Below are 27,894 nucleotides of genomic sequence, written 5' to 3' on the forward strand. Positions count from 1 at the left end.
CATGAAGCAGAGATATGGCCCGCTGGCTGCGTGCGTTGTGTTGACAGTTAACTGTGGCATGATGTTTCCAAGTTTATTATGGTTGCTAGCTATTTAAGTGGCGACAGCTTCATAATGACGTTTTATCCCTTTTAAAAATACATTGGGATTTTGTATAGACGACCCCTCATCATTCGGAGTGTTTGAGGTATTAATAATAATAGCTACAGAACGTTCTCCTGGCGAATTAACTGGAAGCTAGCTTGCTATCAGAATGCAAATCAAGGAATGTATAATGTCTGCACCTGTGAAAGCTATCCTCCACGGAGAACACGCTGTCGTGCATGGCAACAGTAACGTTTGAGCTCTAGTTACAGTATCATCAGTGGACCACCTAGCTAGGGCCTGCCTTATTCCACACTTTGTTGTGTTACAGCCTGAATTCAAAATGGATTCAATATAATTTCTCACCCATCTACACAAAATACCCCATAATGACAAAGTGAAAACATGTTTAGACATTTTTGCAAATTTATTGAGAATGAATTACAGAAATATCATTTACATAAGTAGTCACACCCCTGAGTCAATTCTTTCTAGAAGCACCTTTGGCGGCGATTACAGCTTTGAGTCGTCTTGAGCATGTCTGTATCAGCTTTGCACATCTGGATATGGGAATTTTCTCCCATTCTTCCTTGCACATTTTCTCAAGCTCTGTTAAGATAGATGGGGAGCGGCGGTGAACCGCAATCTTGAAGTCTTTCCACAGATTTTCAGTGGGATTCAAGTCTGGGCTTTGGCTGGGCCACTCAAGGACTTAAACATTCTTGTTCTGAAGCCATTCCAGCGTTGCTTTGGCTGTATGCTTGGGGTCATTGCCCTGTTTGAATGTACATATTTGGCCCAGGCTAAGGTCGTTTGCACTCAGAAGCAGTTTCTCATCAAGGATTTGTCTGTATTTGGCTCCAGACATTGTTCCCTCTATCCTCCCAGTCCATACCACTGAAAAGCATCCCCATAGCATGATGCTGCCCCCACCATGCTTTACAGTAGGGATGGCGTTAGATGGGCTTTGCATTCAGGCCAAAGAGTTACATTTTTGTCTCATCAGACCAGAATATTTTACCTGTCTTTCACATACCTTTTTGTAAACTCCAGGCGTGCTGTCATGTGCCTTTTTCTCAGGAGTGGCTTCTGGCTGACCACTCTCCCCTAAATCCCAGATTGGTGAAGTGCTGTAGAGACTGTTGTCCTTCTGTCAGATTCTCCCATCTCAGCCAAGGAACTCTGTAGTTTTGTCAGTGTTCATTGGGTTCTTGGTCACCTACCTGACCAAGGTCCTTCTTGCCCGGTTCAGTTTGGTCGGATGGCCAGCTCTAGGCAGAGTCTGGGTAGTGACATATTTTTTCAATTTCCCAATGATGCAGACCACTGTGCTCTTGGAAATGTTCAACACTCTAGAAATTGTTGTATACCCTTCCCCAGATATATGACTCATCACAATTCTAAGTTGGATCCGTTCCAAAATGGACCTGGGGCTTTCCCACCCATAGCCGATATGCATAAATAAATACATTTAATATAGAGACCCGTTCCGAACGGACCCGAGGACAACTAGACCCATTCTGTATAGACCTGGTCGGATCCAGACCCGGTCCGATCTGATCCGAATGAGGGAAGCAGCAGAAAATAATTGTTTTTAATTAACGGGAGCAGATAGAGCGCGAGAGGAGGGAAAGAGGTGCCGCTCTAGCAGGCAGGGAGGGGCCGTACTGTGAGCGAGTGACACGGGGAGGAAGAAGCGAGAGATGAGACAGCAACCAACCAAGCTGACTCGCGCTATAGTAGACTAATCGCTACCATAGCTAGATTATTTTTCATCGTATGATTACGTAGTATCTGTCTCGACTGCATCAAACCGGGAGAAGTTAGCTAGGTAGGCTAACCGAGGCTGCAGTGCATTCACTTTCTAATTCTAGAGTTACAAATAACAACTCCATTCAGAATATTAAGTAGCAGCCTACCTGTTGGTTCATGGTCGTTGTAGCCTATCCTTCTCCTTTAACTTTACATTTTGTCAATTTAATTCCATCTCCGTCTGTGACTAAAAGATGCATATCTGTATTCCCATTTGTGAAATCAATAGATTAGGATCTAATGAATTTATATACATTTACTGATTTCCTCATATGAACTGTAACTCAGTAAAATCAATTAAGTTGTTGCATGTTGCGTTTTATTTTTGTTCAGTATAAATGATGACTATTGTGTTGTTATGTAGTTTGTTAAAAACAATTCACTAATGCATACATGGCTTTCTCAGAAAAATTATAATAATAATGAACTCAAAAGATGCCCAACAATTGCCAGAGCAGTAGCTGAATTTCTGTCTGGACACATTTACATTTAAGTCATTTAGCAGACGCTCTTATCCAGAGCGACTTACAGTTTAGTGAGTGCATACATTTTTCATACTGGCCCCCCGTGGGAATACAAACCCACAACCCTGGTGTTGCAAGCACCATGCTCTACCAACTGAGCTACAAGTGCCATTCTGTGACTTTGGCTAATATGCGTTATTTTTTTTGCCTTGGTATCGTTTTTTTATCGAGTGTCGTGATACTAAACCTTAACCTGGTATCGAAGTCAAAATTCTGGTATCCTGACAGTACAGTAAAGAAAAGTACAGTAGAGCACAGTAGACTACAGTAAAGAAAAGTAGAGTATAGTCCTGTACAATAAAGTTCAGTACAGTACATTGTGAAGTGCACATGTGCAATAACCTAATTAGCCTTTGCACTCCATCTACACAGCGCGAAAGGGTAAATTCTACAAAACTTAGTGCACTCTGTTCATAACATATTATAGTTTTGTGAACAGAACTGTATTGAGAGCAAATGTTTAATCGATAAGAAAATGTGCAGAATGTCGGACAAAATCCATCTCGTTCCATCTTCTCCCCCTGCCCGCCAGTGGGCTTCCTCTCACTACCATATTTGTTAGTGAGTGGAAATGCCAAGCGGATGCTTCACATTTATACATCACAGTGAAATATCTGTCTCATTGTTCAATCTGTGGTAGGGATGTGACAAGTGTACAATTTTTCTTAATGTTTAAACATCAATTTTTTTAATAATTTAAACCATAAGAAAAATCATAAAATGACATGAATTCAGATATGGTCCTGCCAATGTGAGTAAGACTTTTAAGCAGGTCAACATTCTCAAGGCCGCAGGGCCAGACGGATTACCAGGACGTGTACTCCGAGCATGTGCTGACCAACTGGCAAGTGTCTTCACTGACATTTTCAACATATCCCTGACTGAGTCTGTAATACCAACATGTTTCAAGCAGACTACCATAGTCCCCGTGCCCAAGGACACTAAGATAACCTGCCTAAATGACTACCGACCCGTAGCACTGACGTCTGTTGCCATGAAGTGCTTTGAAAGGCTGGTCATGGCTCACATCAACACCATTATCCCAGAAACCCTAGACCCACTCCAATTTGCATACCGCCTCAACAGATCCACAGATGATGCATATCACTCCCTCCAGGAAATACACGACGCCGCTGTTCTGGTTACTGATGGATTTATTCTTCTACTAAATTCTCCACCGTCATCAATCCACCGTCGAACTGTTTAAATACATTTCAACACATGCACAAAAAACTAGTTGGCGTTCACGTTACAGAAACCTTGCACGTAAATATGTGCGACAAATAATTAACATAATGAACATACCTCGCTGGCTGCACACAACTGAGAGGGAAATGGGTCCACTTAGAAACAAGAATACTTGTAAATAAACACGTCGTTAATTTAACTTATCTTTCAGAGTACTAAACTTTACCGCCGCTACTTTACCGCGATGTCTGGAACTTGTCACCACTAAAAGCGTCCCAACACAACATAGAATGTACAGATAGTTCCTATCACATAAATACAAGCAAAATCAATATTCAAAATACAAGTTGTACAAATAATAATGATATTATGTAAAACCTATTAATAATGACATGAATAACATTAATAATGACATGAATAACATTTATGGCAGTTAAACTCCCACCAAATCACATCCTTTGGGATTTCACCTCACAAAAATAACCATAACATTCATTCTGCTTCAAGCAGTAAAACTGTCTTGTATACAGGCCTGTCAAGATAGACTGGCTTTGTAGTGCGTTTTCCCTGGTTATCTAAGGTTGAGTCACTAATTAACAGTTTTACCTTTCTGACTCTTCCATCAGTGCTAGGGTACACCTGTGCTACTCTTGCTAATCTCCATTGATTTCGTGGAGAGCAGTCCTCTTGTAGGATGACAATGTCATTAACCTTCGTATTTCTCTTATCCTTTTGCCATATTTGTCTTTGCTGAAGATTAAGGAGGTACTCCTTCTTCCACCGTGTCCAGAATTCGTTTGCCAAGAACTGTACCTGTCGCCATCTCTTGCGGAGGTAGAGATCCTGACTCACAAACTGACCAGGAGGGGGAGTTGTTATCTTTGACTTCATCATGAGGATATGGTTGGGAGTGAGAGGTTCAAGACTTGTTGGATCATTTAAGTGCTCTGTTGTCAGAGGTCTGCTATTTACGATAGCCATCACTTCATACAGGAAGGTTCTAAGTGATGCACTGTCAAGTCTTCTAGCAGATTGGTCAAGGATCGCTGTTAGAACGCTTCTGATGGTCCTAATTTGTCTCTCCCATACACCTCCCATGTGACTTGATGATGGGAAGTTCATAACAAACTCACATCCATGTTCCTTTACCTGTTCATGATCCAGGTCCTTCATTGCATTCATGAACTCTCCTTTAGCGCCAACAAAGTTGGTGCCTTGATCACATCTCAACTGTCTTACATTTCCACGTATTGCAATGAATGCACGCAGTGCATTGATGAAAGCATCTGTAGTTAGATCATCAAGCATTTCAATATGTATGGCTCTAGAACACATACAAGTGAAAAGAAGACCATATCTTTTCAGTTCCTTTCTCGCTTCTTTCACATAGAATGGTCCGAAGCAATCTATACCACAATATGTGAATGGAGGGGTCATTTCCAGTCTCTCGTCTGGCAAGTCTGCCATCTTTGGTTCCTGTGTGTTCCTTCTATACTTTCTGCATGTTGTGCATTTGTAGATGTGCGAGGCAACTGCGCTGCTGCAACCTGTAACCCATATACCATTGGATCGCAATTCATTGACAGTTATTCCTCTTCCTTGATGATGCACCTTTTCATGGTAGTGCTTGATGAGTAAAGAAGACACATGACTTGCCTTAGGTACAATGGCAGGATGCTTTACATGTGGATGAAGGGCAGATCTTGTCAAACGTCCTCCAACCCTGAGCACACCGTACTCATCGACAAAGGGACTTAGTTTGTGTAGCTTGTTTGTTTTGTCTTTGGGTTTTACTTCCTTGCATTGCTTTATACCTTTGATTTCAGTGCTGAATACTTCCGTTTGAACCAATTTGATGATGAAAAGCTCTGCTTCCTGTCTTTCCTCAACACTTGTGGCTTCATTTGTTTTAAGTTTGAGACCCTTGATTTGCTTAGCATGGCGCTTAAGACGAGCAATAGCTTTGACGGCTCTTTTCCAGTCAGAAAACCTTGTCAGGCGGTCTAACAATGTCCTGTCCTCTTTTGCTTTTGTGTTGAGCACCTGGGCCTTTCGAAGTTCTGGATCATTGTCAATGACCTCACTTACTTTGACGTCTTCTATGGGCAGCTCTCTTTTCCACAGAAAATCTGGCCCATTAAACCAAGTTGAAGCTACAAGCTGATCTGCCTTTAGGCCTCTTGAAGCATGATCCGCAGGATTATCTTCAGAACGTACAAATCGCCATTGCTTTGAATCTGTAGTGGACTTGATTCTTTGGATTCTGTTAGCCACAAAGACGTGGAATCGTCTTGCATCATTGTTTATATATCCAAGGCCAACCTTTGAGTCTGTCCAAAAATGTTCTTGAAGACCCTAACCCTAACCCTAACCCTAACACTTGTCCTTGCTGCTACCACTGCTGCAGATAACTCAAGGCGTGGTATTGTGGTCACTTTGGTGGGGGCAACACGTGCTTTCCCCATGACTAACGAACAATGGACATCCCCATTGGTGTTGATTGTTCTGAGATAAGTACACTCCCCATAGCCTGTGACGCTGGCATCTGAGAAGTGGTGAAGCTCGTACTGTTTGACATCTATGAAGTTTGCTGGAATATAGCACCTTCTGATCCTTACATTAGACAAGTTTTGTAGATCTTGTAGCCAAGATTCCCACTGTGTCTTGAGCTCCTCTGAGAGTGGTTCATCCCAACCGGCCTTGTCTCGACACAGTTGTTGCAATATCTGCTTTCCTAGGAGAATGAATGGGGCTACGAACCCCAATGGGTCGTAGATGGAAGCTACTGTTGATAGCACTCCTCTTCTGGTCAACGGGTGTTCCTTGACTGTAACTCTGAGCTGAATGTCATCAGAGGACACGCACCATTGCACTCCGAGAGCTCTTTCCATGAGTGGCTCTCCCAAAGCCATATCAAGGTTTTTGACACTTTCAGCGCACTCTTCCTTTGGTATTGATTTCAATACATGCTTGCTGTTGGAGACGAACTTATGTAGTCTTAGCTTGCCTGTGCTGCAAAGACCTCTTGCTTCCTTGATGAGTTGAATTGCCTCAGCATCAGACGTTACACTCACCAGTCCATCGTCAACATAAAAATTCCTTTGGATGAATTTAACAGCGTTTTGGTTAAATTGATCCTGACCTTTAGCGGCTAGATGTTTGAGACCAAAATTGGCACAGCCGGGTGAGGAGGCTGCCCCAAACAGATGGACTTTCATCCGGAAAGTTGATGGCGGAGACATCAGGTCACCATTCTCCCACTATAAGAACCTCAGGTAGTCTTGGTCTTCCGGTCTTACATGGAACTGATGGAACATTCGCTCCACATCACACATAATAGCAATTGGGCCCTTGCGAAACCTGCAGAGAACTCCCACCAAGGTATTTGTGAGCTCTGGCCCAGTAAGAAGGTGGTCATTCAATGACGTGTCTTGGAATCTTGCTGAGCAATCGAAGACGACGCGTATCTTCCCAGGCTTTTGAGGGTGGTATACCCCGTGGTGGGGAATATACCAGGCTGGATGATTGTTGAGTTCCTTTTCGGGAACCTTCTCAGCATCACCACGAGCAATGATATCTTTCATGAAGTTCATGTAGTCTGAGCAGTATTTCTGGTCTCTCTTGAGCCTTCGTTCCAAGCCTCTTAGACGCTGAACAGAACATGACTTATTATTGGGTAGATTTGGTCTGTCTTGTTTGAAAGGTAAGGGCATTTCATAATGACCATCTTGTTTGTGTTTGATTTCATCTCTCAGCTTAGTCAAGAAGTGGAGATCTTCCTGAGAGACGGTTGCATCTTCTTCAACTCTTTCACTGAAATCAGATTCTAGTACCTTAATTACATAATTTGGACTGATCATTTCCTTGATCTGAGTCTTGCAAACATAGTGAACTTCACCTTTGAGCTTGATTGTTGGTTTGGGTTCAGGTGTCACTTTCCTTACAATGATGCGGTGACTTACTCCAATTGCATCACTGTAGTGCTCTTGTGGGTCACCATAACTCACTATGCTCCAACCTAGATCAGTTCTCTGAGCAAAGGGTTCGTTTTCTTCTCCACATACGACTTCTCTGGGCATTAGCGCTTGTGGGCAATTGTATCCGATTAGCAGACCAATTTCACGTTCCTTTGGCGGTGCAATGTGTTCTGCAAGATGCTCCAAATGAGGCCATGCTTTAGCGGTCTCTGAAGTTGGAATGTGTGTCCGATTGGCAGGGATAAATTCACGAGTGTACGTTGTTGGCACTGTGATCTTCTTAGAGGAGAATAGACCTCTTATTTGTAGGTATTTGAGTCTTTTACAGGGTACAATTGTCCTTTTTGACGACATTGTAGATAGTTTCAGCTTCACTTGTTCCGTGTTCGTATCTAGAATGTTTGCTACTTCCTCAAGAATGAAGGAAGAATCACTTTGTGAATCTAGCAGAGCATAGACAAGAACTTCCTTACTTGAATCACTTTGCGTTGACACATAGACAGGTACTATCGCTGAAGTCTGTGTAGTATTGCCATCTTGCACAACTCTGTTGGATGTGGTTTCCTTGATAACCTCTTGTGTTGACAGTAGCTTTCTTTCCTTGCCATAACTTATGTCTTTAGATGTTTCCCCTTTTGGTTCTTGTTTTGAGCGATCTTCGTGTAGGCATGTGGGATGACGTTTTGAGCAGGTGTCACAGACCATCCGGCTACTGCAGCTCTTGGATTGATGGCCAGGACTTAAACATCCGAAGCACAGTCTTTCATTCTGAATGAACTTGACTCGTTCGGCGACTGTCCTTTCAATGAATTTGAAGCACTTGTGTAAACTGTGTCCTAATTTCTTACATAACACACATGTGACTATGTTCCTCTCACTGATGTTAGTTGTGAAGATCTTGGCACCTACAGTTTGGTTCTTGATCTTTGCTTTATCAGGTTCACTTTGTCGTAATGCGTTGTAGGATGTTATAGGGTTGCACGCAATACTAGCTTCCATCGACAGGAATGTCACAAAATAGTTAAAGCTTGGGAACTTTCTGTGTTCCAGTTGGTATTGTGTGGCCCTTCGGTTCCATCTGCTACTTAACCAGTCGGGTAGTTTGGCAGCTAGTTTTTGATTCTCAATATCATCATTAAGAACCTTTAGACTCTCATTGTGAGCAATAGCGAATTCACAACTACGTAGAAAGTCTACACATTTTCTTAAGTCTGCACTCTCCTTAGGAGCTAGTTTTGGCCAAGCATGTAATTTGTCTCGGAAGGCCTTGGCAATCACAAACGGCTCACCATAACGTTCCTTGAGCAGGTCCCATGCTGCATGATATGAATCTTCAGAAAATCAGAAAATCAGAAAATAACCTTCTACTGCTTCTTTAGCTGCTCCTCCCACATATTTCTGAAGGAAGAAGATTTTCTCTGCAGCTGGAATATTTTTTCTCTCAATCAGTGTCTGAAAGGAAGACTTCCAATGGTTAAACTTGAGTGGATCCCCACTAAAAATTGTAGGCTCTGGAATGGGAAGCCTATTTGCTGATATAGCCTCAGCCAGGACTTTCACAAGCTCTCTTGTGTCGTTTTGAAGCACACTTCTTGGAGCCACATCCCTTAGTGGTTGTGGGTGCTGATACACAGGATTCACCTGATCAATTAGTTGCTCAAATGTAGGCAGCTCAGACTTATGTGGAGTAAGCCTTTGGTCTGGATACAACTCATTTTCGTCATAGACTTGAAGCCTTGCTCTGGCCGCGTTCAGTCTTTTTATCTCCTCTAAACGTCCAAGCTCTCTTTTTAAGTCTTCTACAGATCTTTTCCTTGCAGCATTCTCTTCTTGCTGTTTCTTTAAGAGCAAAGCTTCTTGTCTCTCCTTTTCTATCTTGCGTTCAGTCTCTTCTCTTTCGCCTTGAAGACGACGAGTTACTGCAGCTACTTCTTGCTCTGCAACTATCTTCTTGTCCTCAACTTCAAGTCTTTGGAGTTTCTCTTGGTGGCACTCTTGCTCAGCCATAATCTTCAACACAGCCTTTGTGGCTGCATACTCAGCAGCGGCTTCTTGTCGTTTAACTGAGGATACATTAGAGCGAATGGAAGTGGCCTTAGAAGACTTAAAGTCTGGAGATGACACACTGGAAATCGTAGATTCGAATACGGAGCTTGCATCCGGCCAAATCAGTTCCTCCTTTGTTCCTTGAATTTGAGATTGCGCGTTGTGTACAACAATCTTGGTGACTGATATACATTTATCCAGCTTGCGGCGCATCTCGTGAGCTGGGCTGTCAATCCTGCGATATTCTTCATAAACATTATTCAGTTCAGATAACTCTCTTTGAATAGTGCTGCTGTGTTCGTGTAGGATGTTGCTTGGATCTTGTTTTGTAACTGATTTCTTAGCCACCTTAGTTAAAACTTTCCAGCGTTCATAAATGCTGTCAAAGCGAATTAGTAGTTCTTTTGTTTTTTCTTTCTGAAATTCTTTTCCCTTTTCCGTTTATGTACGGGCTCTTCCACTCTGTCGAGGCTCTTCAGACTGTACTGCTTCTTGTACAACGCTAGACTCATCTGTCTGCTCTGTCTCTTCTACTGGCTCTACGAGTGATCCTTTACACTGACTCTCTTTACTTCTATGTGACATATTAACTTATTTGAAAGTAACCTGTACACAAGACAGTTGTCTTAAATAAACAGTAGAGTTTACAACAAACATTTTACAAAAATAAATACTCAAGAGAATAGAATATGCCAAGTTAAGTTATTGTCTTTGAAATTAACCCTTCAGAATAAAGGCAGGCATTATAAAGATTTTGAAATGTTGCAGAATCACTCAAAATAACAGCTTTCTTAAATGCACAAACATAAATCCTCTTCTTAAGTAAATCAATGACTTATATTCAATGAAATAAAGAATTATCAATATCGCTAAATCACTTACATTAATGTCTCTTAATATCTTGTTACACACTGTTATGTTACTTGGCTACACACAGCCCTTTGAAGTCCTTTATATTTTCCAATCCTTGTGTCACCTTTTCAGAACACAAACTTAAGTGTCTGACTTACGGACGTCTTCATGAAAAAAAAAACGGATGAACTTGTGTGAGTCCTTTAACACTGACCAGTGGCTTATCTGTGAGTCCGTCTTGACGAGCCGTCTTGCAGAGCAGGTCAGGAAACGATCACGCAGACTCGAGTTCGACTATCACTCCCTCCAGGAAATACACGACGCCGCTGTTCTGGTTACTGATGGATTTATTCTTCTACTAAATTCTCCACCGTCATCAATCCACCGTCGAACTGTTTAAATACATTTCAACACATGCACAAAAAACAAGTTGGCGTTCACGTTACAGAAACCTTGCACGTAAATATGTGCGACAAATAATTAACATAATGAACATACCTCGCTGGCTGCACACAACTGAGAGGGAAATGGGTCCACTTAGAAACAAGAATACTTGTAAATAAACACGGCGTTAATTTAACTTATCTTTCAGAGTACTAAACTTTACCGCCGCTACTTTACCGCGATGTCTGGAACTTGTCACCACTAAAAGCGTCCCAACACAACATAGAATGTACAGATAGTTCCTATCACATAAATACAAGCAAAATCAATATTCAAAATACAAGTTGTACAAATAATAATGATATTATGTAAAACCTATTAATAATGACATGAATAACATTAATAATGACATGAATAACATTTATGGCAGTTAAAATGCAATCTCTATTGCACTCCACACTGCCCTTTCCCACCTGGACAAGAGGAACACCTACGTGAGAATGCTATTCATTGACTACAGCTCAGCATTCAACACCATAGTGCCCTCAAAGCTCATCACTAATCTAAGGATCCTGGGACTAACACCTCCCTCTGCAACTGGATCCTGGACTTCCTGACGGGCCGCCCCCAGGTGGTAAGGGTAGGTAACAACACATCTGCCACACTGATCCTCAACACGGGGGCCCCTCAGGGGTGCGTGCTCAGTCCCCTCCTGTACTCCCTGTTCACCCATGACTGCATGGCCAGGCACGACTCCAACACCATCATTAAGTTTGCCGACAACACAACAGTGGTAGGCCTGATCACCGACAACGATGAGACAGCCTATAGGGAGGAGGTCAGAGACCTGGCCGTGTGGTGCCAGGATAACAACCTCTCCCTCAACGTGACCAAGACAAAGGAGATGATTGTGGACTACAGGGGAGAAAAAATTTCTCATCGACGGGGCTGTAGTGGAACAGGTTGAGAGCTTCAAGTTCCTTGGCGTCCACATCACCAACGAACTATCATGGTCCAAACACACCAAGACAGTCGTTAAGAGGGCACGACAAAGCCTATTCCCCCTCAGGAGACTGAAAAGATTTGGCACGTGTCCTCAGATTCTCAAGAAATTCTACAGCTGCACCATCGAGAGCATCCTGACTGGTTGCATCACCGCCTGGTATGGAAACTGCTCGGCCTCCGACCGCAAGGCACTACAGAGGGTAGTGCGTACGGCCCAGTACATCACTGGGGCCAAGCTTCCTGCCATCCAGGACCTCTATACCAGGCGGTGTCAGAGGAAGGCCCTCAAAATTGTCAAAGACTCCAGCCACCCTAGTCATAGACTGTGGCAAGCGGTACCGGAGTGCCAAGTCTAGGTCCAAAAGACTTCTCAACAGCTTCTACCCCCAAGCCATAAGACTCCTGAACAGCTAATCATGGCTACCCAGACTATTTGCACTGCCCTTCCACCCCCACCCCATCCTTTTACACTGCTGCTACTCTGTTATTATATATGCATAGTCACTTTAACTCTACCAACATGTACATATTACTTCAACTACCTCAACTAGCCGGTGCCCCCGCACATTGACTCTGCACCGGTACCCCCCTGTATATATAGCCTCCCTACTGTTATTTTATTTTACTTCTGCTCTTTTTTTCTCAACACTTTTTTGTTGTTTTATTGTACTTTTTTATATAAAAATAAATGCACTGTTGGTTAAGGGCTGTAAGTAAGCATTTCACTGTAATGTCTGCACCTGTTGTATTCGGCGCATGTGGCCAATAAAATTTGATTTGATTTGAATGACCGCTAGGTGGCAATGCAGTTCAATCTACCGAAGTCCTGGCTACCTACCAGACTGCACTCTTACTGCTGTCTCCCACCCACTCAGCAAATATGGTAGTTAATGCCGTTTTAGGTTTCCTGCTGTGTGCCTCTCCTCCATGTTCTCAGTTGTCAGTACATGGGACTATGTGATGTCTCGTTGCAGTGATGCATGACAGCGTGTTCATAGACAGCGTGTTCAATCTGTTGTTAACGCCACGTACGGTGTTTGAGAGCTCGCGCTTTGTACTTGCTGAGCAATCATTGTACAATTTCCCCATCCGGGCCGTCACGTTTTTTCGGCATCTTGTAGTCTGGTTCTAGATATGCCAGTAGGGCATTGAAGCCGTCATCCTCTACCATTGACAATGTCTGCATATCAATAGCAATAATTTCTGTAATCAGCGCTGTGATTTTGTCACTCTTTTCTCGTCCCTTATTGCACTGCTGCCAGCAACGGGTTGGTAGACACGTTGACTCCCTTTCAGCATTGCATCGGTACTACCACTACCACCAATTTCACCTCGTAAAGTTTACAGATTTCACCACCTTCTCATTTCACTTCTTAAAGTATTCCCATACAGGACTTCGCTGCTGTCGTTTCAGTGTCTCACTCTCTGCCATTTTTCCAAATGTTACCGACTATCCGTGGCAAATAATTTGAAAGATACATATCTTCTAACGTTACAGCATTGTTGCATTAGGTATTTGTTTATGATGATGATCGGGACCTGTTAGTGGTAGGTTTGTGATAACTGCACTGTGATTTTAATTTTGTGAAAAAACAAAAACGATCGGTTAGGGATTTTCTCTAAACGTTAACGATCCAAATTTCGTTTAAACGTCACAGCCCTAGTACACAGTAGAGCCCACTAGAGTTGAGTACACTATACTGTACTTTACTACTGTACTTTACTACTCTACTGTACTGATCTATACTGTGCTGTCCAAACTTGTGAAACATATAGACGTCTATGATTGGTTCAGATTTTGTCCTTACCAACCACATTTGGTCTTGTTTGGTGGCAGAACTCATTAAACTAATACCCAAATATGCAAAATAAGGATATTGCATATTTCTGCCTTTGTGTACCTATTTAGGATACATCCCCATGAAGAGCATGACTTTCATATCCATAATTATTCATTTCTGTGTAGTACAGATCAGGGACCCATGATGAAATTCTTTACCGCAATTCTGTTACCGGGTGAAAATCCAGTTCACTTATTGTAGTTCAATAACCAAAATAGTTTTTTTTCTAAGTCAAGGTGTCATATCATAGCTGACACCCAATTCTTTCTGCAGACATATTTGAATCTTAATTCGGAGCAGATATTTAAGAGTTTTTGTAAAATTGTCACAAAAAACGGAGGGAGATTTTACTGAAATTCTGTTACCAAAAGTTGCATCTGCGCAGTTCTTCTAGTAAATGTGCTTTTGTAAAATGTTCAGTGTAAATTGTTGAAAGTAGTCATTGTGCATAGATTTGTATGGTTTGTTAAACTTAGAAAACAATGGTTTTTATTTAGCATAGGTTACATTTTAAGTGAACAACCTGAGTCTGAGCACAATTTTGTTACTGTGGAATTGCCCCCAGGCTAATACAACATCTTTATGCACTCATGTATTCATGAGAGTTGTTCATCATATGACCCCCAGTACTGACACAGACAGTCTATTCTATTCTATGTTTGCACTGAAAGAAGATTGGTTGTTGAAATGAAATTGATTTGACTGTAACGACAACAATAATTCAGAGGTCTGTTTTCTCCAACCCCTGCTAGGGGGCTCTGGCTGTGAGTTTGAACCTGTGCACATACCTACGGTTGCAAGCCACATCCACCAGTAAAGTCTGCATCAATCTCCCCAACATCAACACTTTCCTCAGCTGGGATGTGACCGAGTTGAAGCAGCTGCTTCCTCTCTGGCTGGAGGATTGAAATGTACTGTAGTGAATTTGAAGGGTAGCCCGTGTGGGATTTGAACCCTGGTCCCTGTGACTGTCAGTCCAACACCTTAGCCATTACACCAAGAGGCTTGTTGTACTAAGTTTGCTACACTACCCCTTGGAAAGTGCTATCCTTGTGTCCGTGCTATGGCACATAATGGCCTCCCAGCAGCTCCATTCCACTTCTGACAACAATGTAGGGAATTTGGGAGAGAGCCTGAACTGGACTTGAACCCCAAAACTATTGGCAAAGTTGTAAAACAGCTCAAAATATAATTGTGTTTGTTTTCTTTGATTTATTCTTCTATGGTAATGTTGTCTATTTTTGTAATTCTGCTTACAGCAGAGCTGACGAATGTGAATGAGCTTGATGCTGAGCTTGTCAGGAGGCTGCATGACTTTGTTGGTGTATCAAATGGAACCTTGGATACTTGCAGCATGGCCATCTTAGCCTTCCTCTACATCTACCTCTCCGTCTTTGCTGGGTCAGGGTAAGATTGAAAATTGATAGAGGGAATTATATAGGAGTGTTAACATAGGGTAATACTAATCTTGGCACCCAAGAACCAAATCTCTAATGCCCTAATGAACATGACAGACCCCATGCTAGTGAGGAAGACTTGGGCAGCTGGGAGCTGGGCAGATGCTAAGGAGTAGGCCTAATCGGGGTTGACGTGGGCGTTGCTAGGCTAGCGTGTTTGAGAGAGGAGTGGACAGGCTCTGACAGGACGGACAGCCGCTAATTAGAGGCTGGCACTGGGCCAACGCTGCAGCCTTAACAAGTCTGGAAGTGTTTGTCCCTGGGGAGGGGAGCTCCACAATTAGTTTAGAGCATCCTCGTTTCCTGTCTTCCCAAAAGGAGCCTGACTGTCATGGACATTGACAGCGGAGCAAGTCTACTCAGCTCACACCCATGCACATATGTACACCACACTAGTCGTTCACAATGAGAAGGACTGCTGTGCCTAGGTCCTTTGGCCAGTTTGATTAAGATCACAGGAAGTGTGCTTTCTGGATATTTTTGCTGTATGAGCTGTTGCAAAGTATAAGGTTTTTGTGTGAGATGGTTGCCCAAAAGCTTCTTACAAACAGTAGTAGGTACAAAAAAATAGCACAGTTTTAAAGTGATTTCATGGAAAGTGTTTATTTATTGTATCTTTTTCACCCAAATTATATAGTTTTCCCCCTAGCCTATCTAAATAGGCTGAATAAAATCATACTACATTCCTATTCCTAGATATAAGCACATCTAAACTGAGAATGTTTGCAGTAATTGAATTTGGTTCATGGTTCTGTTCAATCTCAGGGAGATACCCAGCCTGACGGTGTCTGTGTGGTCAGAGTTGCCAACTGGAGTGGGTCTGGGGTCCAGTGCTGCCTACTCTGTGTGCCTGGCTGCAGCTCTGCTCTCTGCCAGTGGAACCATCCCTTCTCAACTGAGTGACCAGGAAAGCACAGCCAGGTAATGACTTCACAACAAATTGTCTACTAGATCTAATAACATTGCAACATTTAAATTGTTGTTGACCTGTCATCTTTCCACTCCCTCCTCTCTACATTCTCTTCCTCCGTTTCTGCTGCTAAAGCCACTTTCTACCACTCTAAATGTCAAGCCTCTGCCTCTAACCCTAGGAAGCTATTTGCCACCTTCTCCTCCCTGCTGAATCCTCCTCCTCCTCCCCCTCCCTCCTCCCTCTCTGTGAATGACTTAGTCAATTTTGAAAAGAAGATCCTCATTTATTAAGTCAAATGACACCGCTGGTCCTGCTCGCACTGACCTACCCTATGCTTTGACTTCTTTCTCCCCTCTCTCTCCAGATGAAATCTTGCGACTTGTGACGGCCGGCCGCCCAACAACCTGACCGCTTGAGCCTATCCCCTCCTCTCTTCTCCAGACCATTTCCGGAGACCTTTTCCCTTACCTCACCTCGCTCATCAACTCATTCTTGTCCGCTGGCTATGTCCCTTCCATCTTCAAAGAAGCGAGAGTTGCACCCCTCCTCAAAAAACCTACACTCGATCCCTCCAACAACTACAGACCAGTATCCCTTCTTTCTTTTCTCTCCAAAATTCTTGAGCGTGCCGTCTATAGCCAACTCTCCTGCTATCTCTCACAGAATGACCTTCTTGATCCAAACCAGTCAGGTTTCAAGACTGGTCATTCAACTGAGACTGCTCTTCTCTGTGTCACGGAGGCTCTCCGCACTGCTAAAGCTAACTCTCTCTCCTCTGCTCTCATCCTTCTAGACCTATTTGCTGCCTTTGATACTGTGAACCATCAGATCCTCCTCTCCACCCTCTCCGAGTTGGGCATCTCCGGCGCGGCTCACTCTTGGATTGCGTCCTACCTGACAGGTCGCTCCTACCAGGTGGCGTGGCGAGAATCTGTCGCCGCACCACGTTCTCTCACCACTGGTGTCCCCCAGGGCTCAGTTCTAGGCCCTCTCCTATTCTCTCTATACACCAAGTCACTTGGCTCTGTCATATCCTCACATGGTCTCTCCTATCATTGCTACGCAGACAACACACAATTAATCTTCTCCTTTCCCCCTTCTGATAACCAGGTGGCGAATCGCATCTCTGCATGTCTAGCAGACATATCAGTGTGGATGTCGGATCACCACCTCAAGCTGAACCTCGGCAAGACGGAGCTGCTCTTCCTCTCAGGGAAGGACTGCCCGCTCCATGATCTCGCCATCGCGGTTGACAACTTCATTGTGTCCTCCTCCCAGAGAGCAAAGAACCTTGGCGTGACCCTGGACAACACCCTGTCGTTCTCTGCTAACATCAAAGCGGTGACCCGATCCTGTAGGTTCATGCTCTACAACATTCGCAGAGTACGACCCTACCTTACACAGGAAGCGGCACAGGTCCTAATCCAGGCACTTGTCATCTCCCGTCTGGATTACTGCAACTCACTGTTGGCTGGGCTCCCTGCCTGTGCCATTAAACCCCTACAACTCCTCCAGAACGCTGCAGCCCGTCTGGTGTTCAACCTTCCCAAGTTCTCTCACGTCACCCCACTCCTCCGCACACTCCACTGGCTTCCAGTTGAAGCTCGCATCTGCTACAAGACCATGGTGCTCTGGCCTCTGGCCTGCTGGTCCCCCTACCTCTGCGGAAGCACAGTTCCCGCTCAGCCCAGTCAAAACTGTTCACTGCTCTGGCACCCCAATGGTGGAACAAGCTCCCTCATGACGCCAGGACAACGGAGTCACTGACCACCTTCCTGGAGACACTTGAAAGCCTACCTCTTTAAGGAATACCTGGGATAGTATAAAAGTAATCCTTCTACCCCCCCCACCCCACCCCCACAAAATATATATATAAAAAAAAAATATATATATATATATATATATATATATATATATATATATATATAATTATAATGGAAAAATTGTTTTTTTTTTAAATAAAAAAATAACAAAAATAAAACAATAAAAAACTTTGTAAGTGGTTGTCCCACTGGCTATCATAAGGTGAATACACCAATTTGTAAGTCGGTCTGGATAAGAGCGTCTGCTAAATGACGTAAATGTAATGTAAATGTTGTTTATTGGAACAATTTGTCTTAGTCTGCATGCACTGTAGTTTATTTAGAGTACTTGCACCACTAGCAGAGTCCTGGGATATGTTATTCCACCTTCCAGACAGTCAGACAATGCATGGTTCTCTCACAGTAACTAGTATGTCCTAATATATTGATTTATATATGATTTGCTTCCGTTTGGCCACAGTTTCCCCAGCATGAGTAATTCATCTGTAGTTTTAGGGTTATGAAAAATGGTACAATGTTTTTCCAGCAGAATTCTTGCCATTATGTTGAGTTAGTGTTAGTACAGTGGGTCCTACATATTGTTTTACAGTCATCTTCACAGATTTAGATAGTTTTCAGATCCCGATTTATCCTAAATGTATTGGGTACTGCCGCCACTGGAGGATTCTGAAAATCAGTTAGGACTTTGTTACTGATGTCCTCACATGTTAGTATGGGTGGGGCTGGGCTCATCACAAGCACAGAGTGAGGGACAGCAGGGCAATGCAGATAGGGCTTGAATGCCCAGTGTAAATCCTCATTGTAATCATCTCTCCTTGATTTCATTATGTTTCATTATGTTTCAACAGGTGGGGTGAGGTGGAGATGGAGCTGATCGACAGGTGGGCGTTTCAGGGTGAGAGGATAATCCATGGGAACCCGTCAGGGGTGGACAACGCTGTGGGGACATGGGGTAAGACCTGGATCCCTCTGCCTTGTGCACGCAACAGCACAGACACCACAGTACCATACAGCTTTGTGTTGTGATGTATGATGCTATGAATGATGCAACTGTGTATGTGGACAATACAATGGAATGATATGATACAATCTGGCAACATTTGTTGTCTGCAAAACTCACAGTATTGTTGGGATTTATCTTGTTTAATGATCTCTGCGAGAAGGCAGACGTTATTTATGCGGATATTACAGGAAACAGAGGGGAAATGTGCTGCAGTAGTCCTTTGTGTGTTGCGAGGGCTGCGGTCAGAAAATGTTTGCTCTTTTGTGTTCTTTATTTTCATCTAATGCCCATTTCTTTCACTTTGCCTTGACTCTTTTAGGTGGCATATTGAGATACCAGTCTGGGAAGATAACACCCATAAGCAGGTATTGAACAGTGTTTAGCTTAACAAATCCCCTTTCCATTTAAGTCAAGTGAATATGCTCAATGGGCCTAATTTACATTGACAGATTTACAGACTGTGATAGCAGGCATCATTTTAAAGTAGTCTACTGGGGTTGGGAAGGGATCCCAGAATGTCATCCAGGTCAGTGGCTGGGATCAGCCAATGAATTATACACTTGAGCGAACATTCCAGCACGGCAGGTGGAATTAAATCCCCAAGTGAAGTTGAAATGGACTACTTTAGAATGAAGACGGCCCTCCATGGCGTTGCCCCTGCTGTCACAAAAGTGATCAATGGAAAAGATAGGCAATGCTCGCTCTCTATGGACTCCACTCTACTATTGCCACTCATATGAGGGAAACAATAACAACACCTGAACAATTACAGGTGCACCATGTGGTATGATATTGCTAACTTGCCTTTTTTATTTTCCCATTTGCAGGGTCCCAATGTTAAGGATCCTACTCACAAACACCAAGGTCCCTCGCAGCACCAAGGTACTTGTTGCTGGAGTGAAGGACAAAATGAACAAGGTACTAAATGGCTGCCATCTTGTCTCCCCTGTGTTCACCTCCCCAGCCCTGTAATTAGTGTAATTAGGGCCCTGTGTAGCTCAGTTGGTAGAGCATGGCGCTTGCAACGCCAGGGTTGTGGGTTCGATTTCCACGGGGGGCCAGTATGAAAAATGTATGCACTCACTAACTGTAAGTCGCTCTGGATAAGAGCGTCTGCTAAATTACTCAAATGTAAATGTAATCGCCAGTGCTTTCATTTGTATGGGAAAGGCATTGAGTGCCTTTGGGTCATTCCATGTCATTTCAATCACTTTCTGACTGCACCCCTTTTGATTTGAACAAAACCTTCCGAACATGTTTGCCCCTGGTAGAAGTGGTCAGAAAGTGAATGCCCAAACATTCAGGAGATAGAGGTGCTCAAAGTTGACCCATTTTGCGTAAACTACCCTACCATGTGTTCATCACTGAAAAAGAGAAATGGTTGAGTTTGATATAATCTGAAAGTTTACAAACGGGGTTGTCAAACTATTTTATAATTTATTTCAAAAAATATTTGTAAAAAGTCTTTTTTGTACCTTTTTAAAATCAATTATCTAAAAACATGATTTTTTTTCATGTTCATATCTGTTGTAGCTTAGACCCAATTTTACATCATCAGAGGTGTTTGGGATGTGTCCACCATTGGTTGAGACAGCATGCTCTTGAATACAGCGTGGGTGTCATGTTTTGACTGATATAATTAAAAAAAAGTCAATACAATTTAAATGTCTACTTTCAAATGGTACCACAAAGATGGTTGGAGGTCCATACATCAGAGAATGTTGACTCGAGTGGGAATATCCATTGTTTTAAAATTAACTGTCAATCTTCCACAGGAAACCTATTGAAATCATAGAACTATAGATTATAGAATAGACTTTCCCATTCAAGTTGACATTCGACGGTGGGTGGACTGGCGACTATCTTTCTGGTAGTAATTTATATGGAAATAGGTCCATTCTATGAATTCTGTTTCTATGACTGAAATGACACCCACCCTGTATTCAAGAGAATGCTGTGTCTCAACTGATGACAACACACATACATTTTTTATTAAAAAAATTATCTAGAAATTCTAAAATTATTTCACAACCCTTTTTGTAAGCTTTCAAATGCTATCAAACTCAACCGTTTATCTTTTCAGTGATAAAGACATGGATGTCTCATGGTAAGGTGGGGTATGCAAAACTGGTGAACAATCTCCTGAATGTTTTGGGCATTCAGGTTCATAAAGTCACTGTCTGACCACTTCTACCAGGGGCAAACATGTTTGGAAGGTTTTGTTCAAATCTAAAGGGGTGCAGTACCGTTAGATCGACATAGGTGGTGTTACTGGCAGTGTTAGGATTGGGGGGGGGGGGAGAGCAATGTTTTCACTCAGCACTGAGTGACTGGCTTATTGTGCCACTGCTGCTGTACAGTATCTACAGACTGTTTTAATGAATATGATCACTAGATGAGATGATATGGACATTTGCTGCTTTAGTCTGCACTGTTGACTTCCTTTAGTATATTTAGTGTTGTTAAATTCCTTTACATTGAATTCCCAATTATTTGTAAAAAGTATTAATTCTATGTTTATTTGCTGTTCTCCCCCCAGTTTCCCTCTATTATAAAACCTGTACTGGAATCTGTGAATGCAGTCTCCTGCACCTGCGAGCAGACCTTATCAGAGATGGCCAGCGACACCCCCACACCCAGCACTACAATGTCCTGGAGGTGCGGTATGGAAACACATGCACACATGTTGCCTATGGACAGTGTGTTCTGGTGGTGCAGACACACTATCAGTGTGACACAGTGTAGGAATGATTCCCTTCCTCTTACACATGGTAAAGACTACAGCTGCATGAAAATACATAATATAGAACAAAATAGTATTTTCATGCAACAATAAAAACTACAGCTGCTATTCTGTCTCCTGTAGGAACTCATTGACATCAACCAGCACCACCTGAACGTGATGGGTGTAGGACACCCGGCCCTGGACACCCTGTGCCGGGTCACCCTGGCAAGAGGGCTACACAGCAAGCTGACTGGTGCCGGCGGAGGGGGCTGTGGCATCACCCTGCTTAGACCAGGTAATGTAGCTCACTATCTACTTACCTCCCTATCTGGCTTACAGTAGTCAAGTGGGGATGCCCCTATTTATTGTTACACGCATCGCCATCATCTTTGGTCCTCACCTTCATTTTGGGTTAGAGAGTTGCTGACGGCCCAGTTGCCATTTCTATTTGTAATGAATCGTGTGACCTTTTAAAAGTGCGAGATCTGTGAAATGACTTCTGCATGCTGATTGTATGGCGAAACTTCAGTAGATTTGGCTCCATTGTATTGATTGGACGGAGAGCCAAAAGATGGGGGGGGGTTCTTTCCTGCTTGGAAATCTCTACCATAGTCATCCTCATCTCTGTAGTGTCAAACCCACGGCATAGAGAAGTGGGGCTATTTCAGTACGACAAGAGGATCCTGTTTGTCACTATCTTCCACAAAAACAAAACGGGCAGAGAACCTGTCTGAATCCACTGCCTTCTTTGTTTATGCCTGCAGCCTGTAACACATTGAATTTTAAATCAGCTAAAGATCTCCTAAATATATCCCCAACTGATGTTGATATGCTTTGTTGTACTAGCAAGCAAGTGTTGCACATTTTTGTGGTTTGAAGCTGTTTTCCAAAAAGTTTACTCAAGTGTCTGTTTTCCCTCCCCAGTGCTCTCAGATCAGCTTTGGGCTGAAAGGCTTTGATTTGAGGTAGAGCAGGGACGAGCATGCAGCAAAGTAACCTGCTATCCTCCTGCCTTGTTCAAATCCACCACTGTCTGGTGACGTGCTAAATATGTATCATTTCTTTGCTGATGAGCATTGTAATGTTTTTTTCTCCACAGAGATGTACTTTAGCTTACAGTTGGCTCTTCAGCTAAATAAATACTACTATTACTAATAATACAGTATGTGCTATTTTGCAGATGCTTTCATCCAAAGCGACTTACTGTACACAGTACAGACAGTGAGAGCATAAATTGTTTTGTATATTTGACACCTACGGGAATTGAACCCACACAACCATGGCATTGCTAGTGCCACGCTCTTCCCAACTTATGCCGGGCATACACTACACGATTTCACCACAAATTTGCCAAGTTGTTGCCATCCCATGCGAATTTTCATGATCAGGGTGAAACCCTATGAACTTGGACTAGGATCAGTACGTCGGGACTTGCGTAGTTTGAGCGGATCAAGGACTCACCGATGATGGCTTTTCTGTCCCGATAATTTTCTGACATGCCCGAAATGTTGTTGTGCATCCTGTAGTATGAGCAGTGCTACGACGCGATTAGACAAGGACTACTTCTAATAGCCAATGAGCACTCAGCATGTGAGACCAAAACAATGATGGCTAAGAGGAAAGCAACAACATGCAGGTTGTCACTAGTTACCACAGCCACAGTCAAAATTGTCTATATTGTATACATTTCTGTACATTTTTATTTTTATATTTTTGTCTTCATTTAACCCTTGGCCTACAATGAAATATTTTTAATTTTTAATTTTTAATCCCCATTAAAATCCATCTGTTTAAGCTAGAGATATGTGCATGGGCCGCGTCTCAATCCACCATATCCGCGGATATCGCCCTTCCGCATCTGCGGTGAAAGGTGGCAGAGCTAGAGTGGTGTTTGTCTCAGACCATGAATCATCCCGAAAATTGGTCTTCTCACGAAAACGTCTGTAGCGTCCGAAGGGTTTGGCCTGGAAACTATTAGGACCACTCTATTGAAAGCTGAGACTCTCACGAACACGATGTTCTCTGTTTTGCTCTAGAACCCCACAAGCCTCACAAGACTCGTCTGAAGTTGGTACAGGCTCTTCTGCCAACTTCTGTCTGTAGCTTCAGAACGGTTTGGGATACACACTAATATGACCCCTCTGTGGAAAGCTGAGACTCTCACGAACACAATGGTGTTCTCCCTAGGATGCTCACAAGACTCATCTGAAGGCCCCCAGTGCCAGTTTTTAAAAAAATATGGAAGTATATATGGAGATAGTTTAGTGCCTAAAATAAATTATAATAATAGTTTCTTGATCTTTCAGATATAGGACAGACACTTCAGAACAAACTCCCTTTTGATTTTTTTGGGGACTATCTGTTGTTCCATGTAGTGAATCTGTTATTCAATGCGTTTCTATTGGCTAATAGCAGTAATGCCAAATTCAATGTTTAATCCCCCAACATTTTTTATATACTTTTTTGATACCTTAAGGGATCTTAAAATTCAAAATCAAATGGCTGAAGGATCCTTGGTATGACCATCTTAAAACATTCCATATGTTAGCTTAGAACCCCCGCTCCCCTGGCTTAGACCGGTCGTAGACTCTAGAGGGTTAAGGTTAGGCATAATGTTAGCAGTGGTTAGGTTTCAAATAATATTTTAAGAAGAGACATTTTTTAAATAGACGGGGGTTAGCCATAATTATGACAGATTGGTGGAGCTGTGGAGAGAATGCAGCTGTCTTTTCAACATTAAACGTTTTCACCTCCAATTCCCTCTGTAGAATATAAGTAAAATTGTCCACGTCTGCCCAACCATTTGCAGATCTATCCATATCTCTTTTTGACGTTTCAGCACATAATAATGTATACACTTATAAAGCAGCTCGCTGTTTGCGTGACGGCATTTTTTTCGTATGACAACCAAAAAACGTAGGGCAAGATCAACTAGGGGACCATTGTGTAATGTGAGCACCCACATCCTGGGGTTGAGGATGGATGGAATGAAAGATTTGGGACAAGGAAATCGGGAGATGTGGGCATGTCCAAGTTGTTAAGACTTTAGAAGCCCAGCATTAGCCACACATGACCACAGATATCCTGAGGCGGTTCAGGTTAAATGCCCTCCTCCAAAGTCAGTTTCTCAAAGCCCTGGTCATGCAAACATTTCCTTTGCTGCATGGAGAGGCTCTCCGCTCTCCCTTATTTGACACATTCACACCCTAAGTGTTTTAGCCCTAACCTGTGTTTTACACATTTTTAAATCCAGTTATTTGTTTTGTCCCATTATTTGGCACCCCTGGTGTGTGCCCTTCTGCTGTTTGCTAGAGAGGGCTTTGTGAGCTGCTCTCACAGCGGCCATCAGACACTCACCCTCCACCTCCTAGTGGAAGTGTCCCAGCACAGAGCTCTAGGGTGCGTCCAGGGTATAGGGTGCCATTTGAGTAGCAGACGTAGTCATTCTCAGAGATGAATTAGGTAAAAACCTCAGCAGATGTAAACAAATCCTCTAGCACAGTAGGCACGAACGGAGGGGTAAAAACGGAGGAGTTGTGTGTTTGAATGTAGCTCACTGTATGTGATTGTTTTGTTTGTTTTACTTTGTGATTTCTTCTGGTAGAAACGGAGTGCTTGGTGGTCCAGGACACTATCCAGGACTTGAGAGACTGTGGCTATGACTGCTGGGAGACCAGTATCGGTGCAGCAGGCGTGCAGCAGCACTCTCCCCTCGCTGTGAAAGAGGAGGTCCTGGAGGTTTTAGCACGTTACTGAGACCCACTGGCCATGGGTGTGTCCTTCCTATGGGTGAACAGGTGGCGCTTTGCTCCATGACTCTGCCCTACCAAGTCTTCTATTGTTAAAGCCTGACAACGACCAATAGAAGAGTTGGCTACAACACAATACAGTATGGGACATGTGTAAATGCTAATAGCGCTTCTCTAACGACCAACCGTCAAGACAGACTCTTTGTTTCAGGGGAGGACAATTGCTAATCACCCACTCATCATTTCTTTTTCTGCCATTTCATGAGGTCATGGAACTAAGATTGTAGGGGCACTAGACAGGTGATCACACCTCCCTTTGAAATAAGTGGTTTTCTAGTTTTCAGAAATGATTGTTTACAAATGTGGATTTAAACTGTTTTAGGTTTAGCATGAGCTTATCATGAAACTTCAAAAGAAGATGTTACAAAAAAGCAAGATAAACCCAGTGCATAGCATTGTGTCTAGGTGCTGGTTTTGGCAGGAACAACTAGTATTAAAAAATAAGTCAAAACCGCATCGAAAAAAGACAGGCGACCGACCTTGACTCTAGTGTGTTTTTGTTTTTAATATTTGCAGTGCATCAAACTCAAAGTTGGTCGCCTGTTTTTTTTCTTCCGTTTGGGAGATACCCTTGTTTTTGAATATCAATACCTTGGTTGACTTCTTGTTCGTCATTTCAAATTAGGGTGCTGTGAGCCATTTGTCCTATAGATGGCAGCAAAATGTAAGAATTGACTAACCTCTCATAACAGACTGAGCGAATCAGAGCGAAGAGATTGTCATTCAGTGTTTGCTTTAGGTGTCAATACAATGCCAATGCATTACTTGTTAAACAATCCTTTTAAAACTGAAAATAAACTGTGCATCATTTTCTGTGTCACATATAAGTGATGTGTGTATTATCTCGAAGGAGCTATTGCACTATTTTAAGTGAGCTATTGCACACTTGGCCTCCATCCAAGACTAGTTATAGTGAATTCATAGAATAAAAATGGAAACCACTTTCTCAAGAAGCATAGCAGGTAATTGTTTTCTCAAGGTCCAAAGCGAAAATGTAATTCCTCCATATTTTTGGTGGTGAGAGACCATCTTTTGAAGACAGCTCCTCAAGCTCTCCTTTCCAAGAGATGAGTATGAACTTGAAAATGACAGCCTTTCTCTGATTTTCTTTGGTCATCAAATATGTGTGACACATCATGCCACAGACCAAGAATTGCAAGGCCTTTAAAAATAACTATTGGTAAGTAGGCTACTTCTCTGCCTTTCACATTGGTGTTCACAGTTGTAATATACACTCAGTGGCCAGTTTATTAGGTACTCCGTTCCAAGAAAATGGTTCGCTCCTACAGACAGTGAGCCACGTGGCCGGCAGACAGGCATCGAGGCGTTCAGTTATTGTTTGAGTGTGTTAGAATGGGCAAAACGAGTGACCTAAGCGACTTTGAGCATGGTATGATCATCGGTGCCAGGCGCGCCGGTTCCAGTATCTCAGAAACGGCCGGCCTCCTGGGCTTTTCACGCACAACAGTGTCTAGGGTTTACCGAGAATGGTGCGACAAAAAAAATCTGGTCAGCGGCAGTTCAGTTGGCGAAAACAGCTCGTTGATGAGAGGTTGAAGGAGAATGGCAAGAATTGTGCAAGCTAACAGGCGGGCCACAAACAGTGCAGGATGGCATCTTGGAATGAACAACTCGTCGGTCCTTGTCATGGATGGGCAATTGCAGCAGACGACCACACCGGGTTCCACGCCTATCAGCAAAAAACAAGAAGAGGCTCCAGTGGGCACGAGATCACCAACACTGGACAATTGAGGAGTGGAAAAACCTTGCCTGGTCCGATGAATCCCGGTTCCTGTTGCTGACGGCAGAGTCAGGATTTGGCATAAGCAGCATTAGTCCATGGGTCCCATCCTGCCTGGTGTCAACGGTACAGGCTGGTGGTGTAATGTGGGGATTGTTTTCCTGGCACACGTTAGGTCCCTTGACATCATTTGAGTAATGTTTCCATGCCCGAACAAAGGGGGGTCCGACCCGGTACAAAATGTATGTACCTAATAAACTGGCCGCTGAGTGTATATGAACCATGATATGCTGGGATTTAAATAGATTTGTGATTTTTGTTTTTGTCATTGCTCTACACAAAATACTCTGTCAAAGTGAAAAGAACATTCTACAAATTAATAAAAAATAAATAACTAAAATGTAGTCGTCACATAAGTATTCACCTTCGTTTGGGCAAGCCTAAATTAGTTCAGGAGTCAAATTTGACTTCACAAATCACAAAGTTACATGGTCCCTCCGTCAAGTATAGAATTGAAAGTGCAGATTCAACTACAAAGACCAGGAAGCCTCATAAAGAAGGGCAGTGATTGGTAGATGGGCAACAATAGCAAATCTGACATTGAATATCACTTCAAGCATGGTCAAGTTAATAATTATGCTGTGGATGATTTATTAAACTACCCAGACAAATATACTGTTGTCCTTCTGAACTGAGCTGCATGACAGGAA

The 27,894-nt window shown here is 43.0% G+C and overlaps 1 pseudogene across 1 annotated transcript; it reads left to right on the forward strand.

The window, feature by feature from the left end:
- Positions 1-253: 253 nt before the first annotated feature.
- LOC311144980 (mevalonate kinase-like) lies at positions 254-25,390 on the forward strand (annotated as a pseudogene). Its single transcript has 10 exons — positions 254-332; positions 14,466-14,629; positions 14,973-15,120; positions 15,936-16,091; positions 18,755-18,858; positions 19,229-19,274; positions 19,737-19,827; positions 21,449-21,567; positions 21,776-21,929; positions 25,239-25,390. The product of its transcript is annotated as a mevalonate kinase-like (transcript).
- The last annotated feature ends 2,504 nt before the right edge of the window (positions 25,391-27,894 follow it).

Source organism: Coregonus lavaretus (assembly GCF_964263955.1).
Source record: "Coregonus lavaretus genome assembly, chromosome: 17".
Taxonomy (NCBI): domain Eukaryota; kingdom Metazoa; phylum Chordata; class Actinopteri; order Salmoniformes; family Salmonidae; genus Coregonus; species Coregonus lavaretus.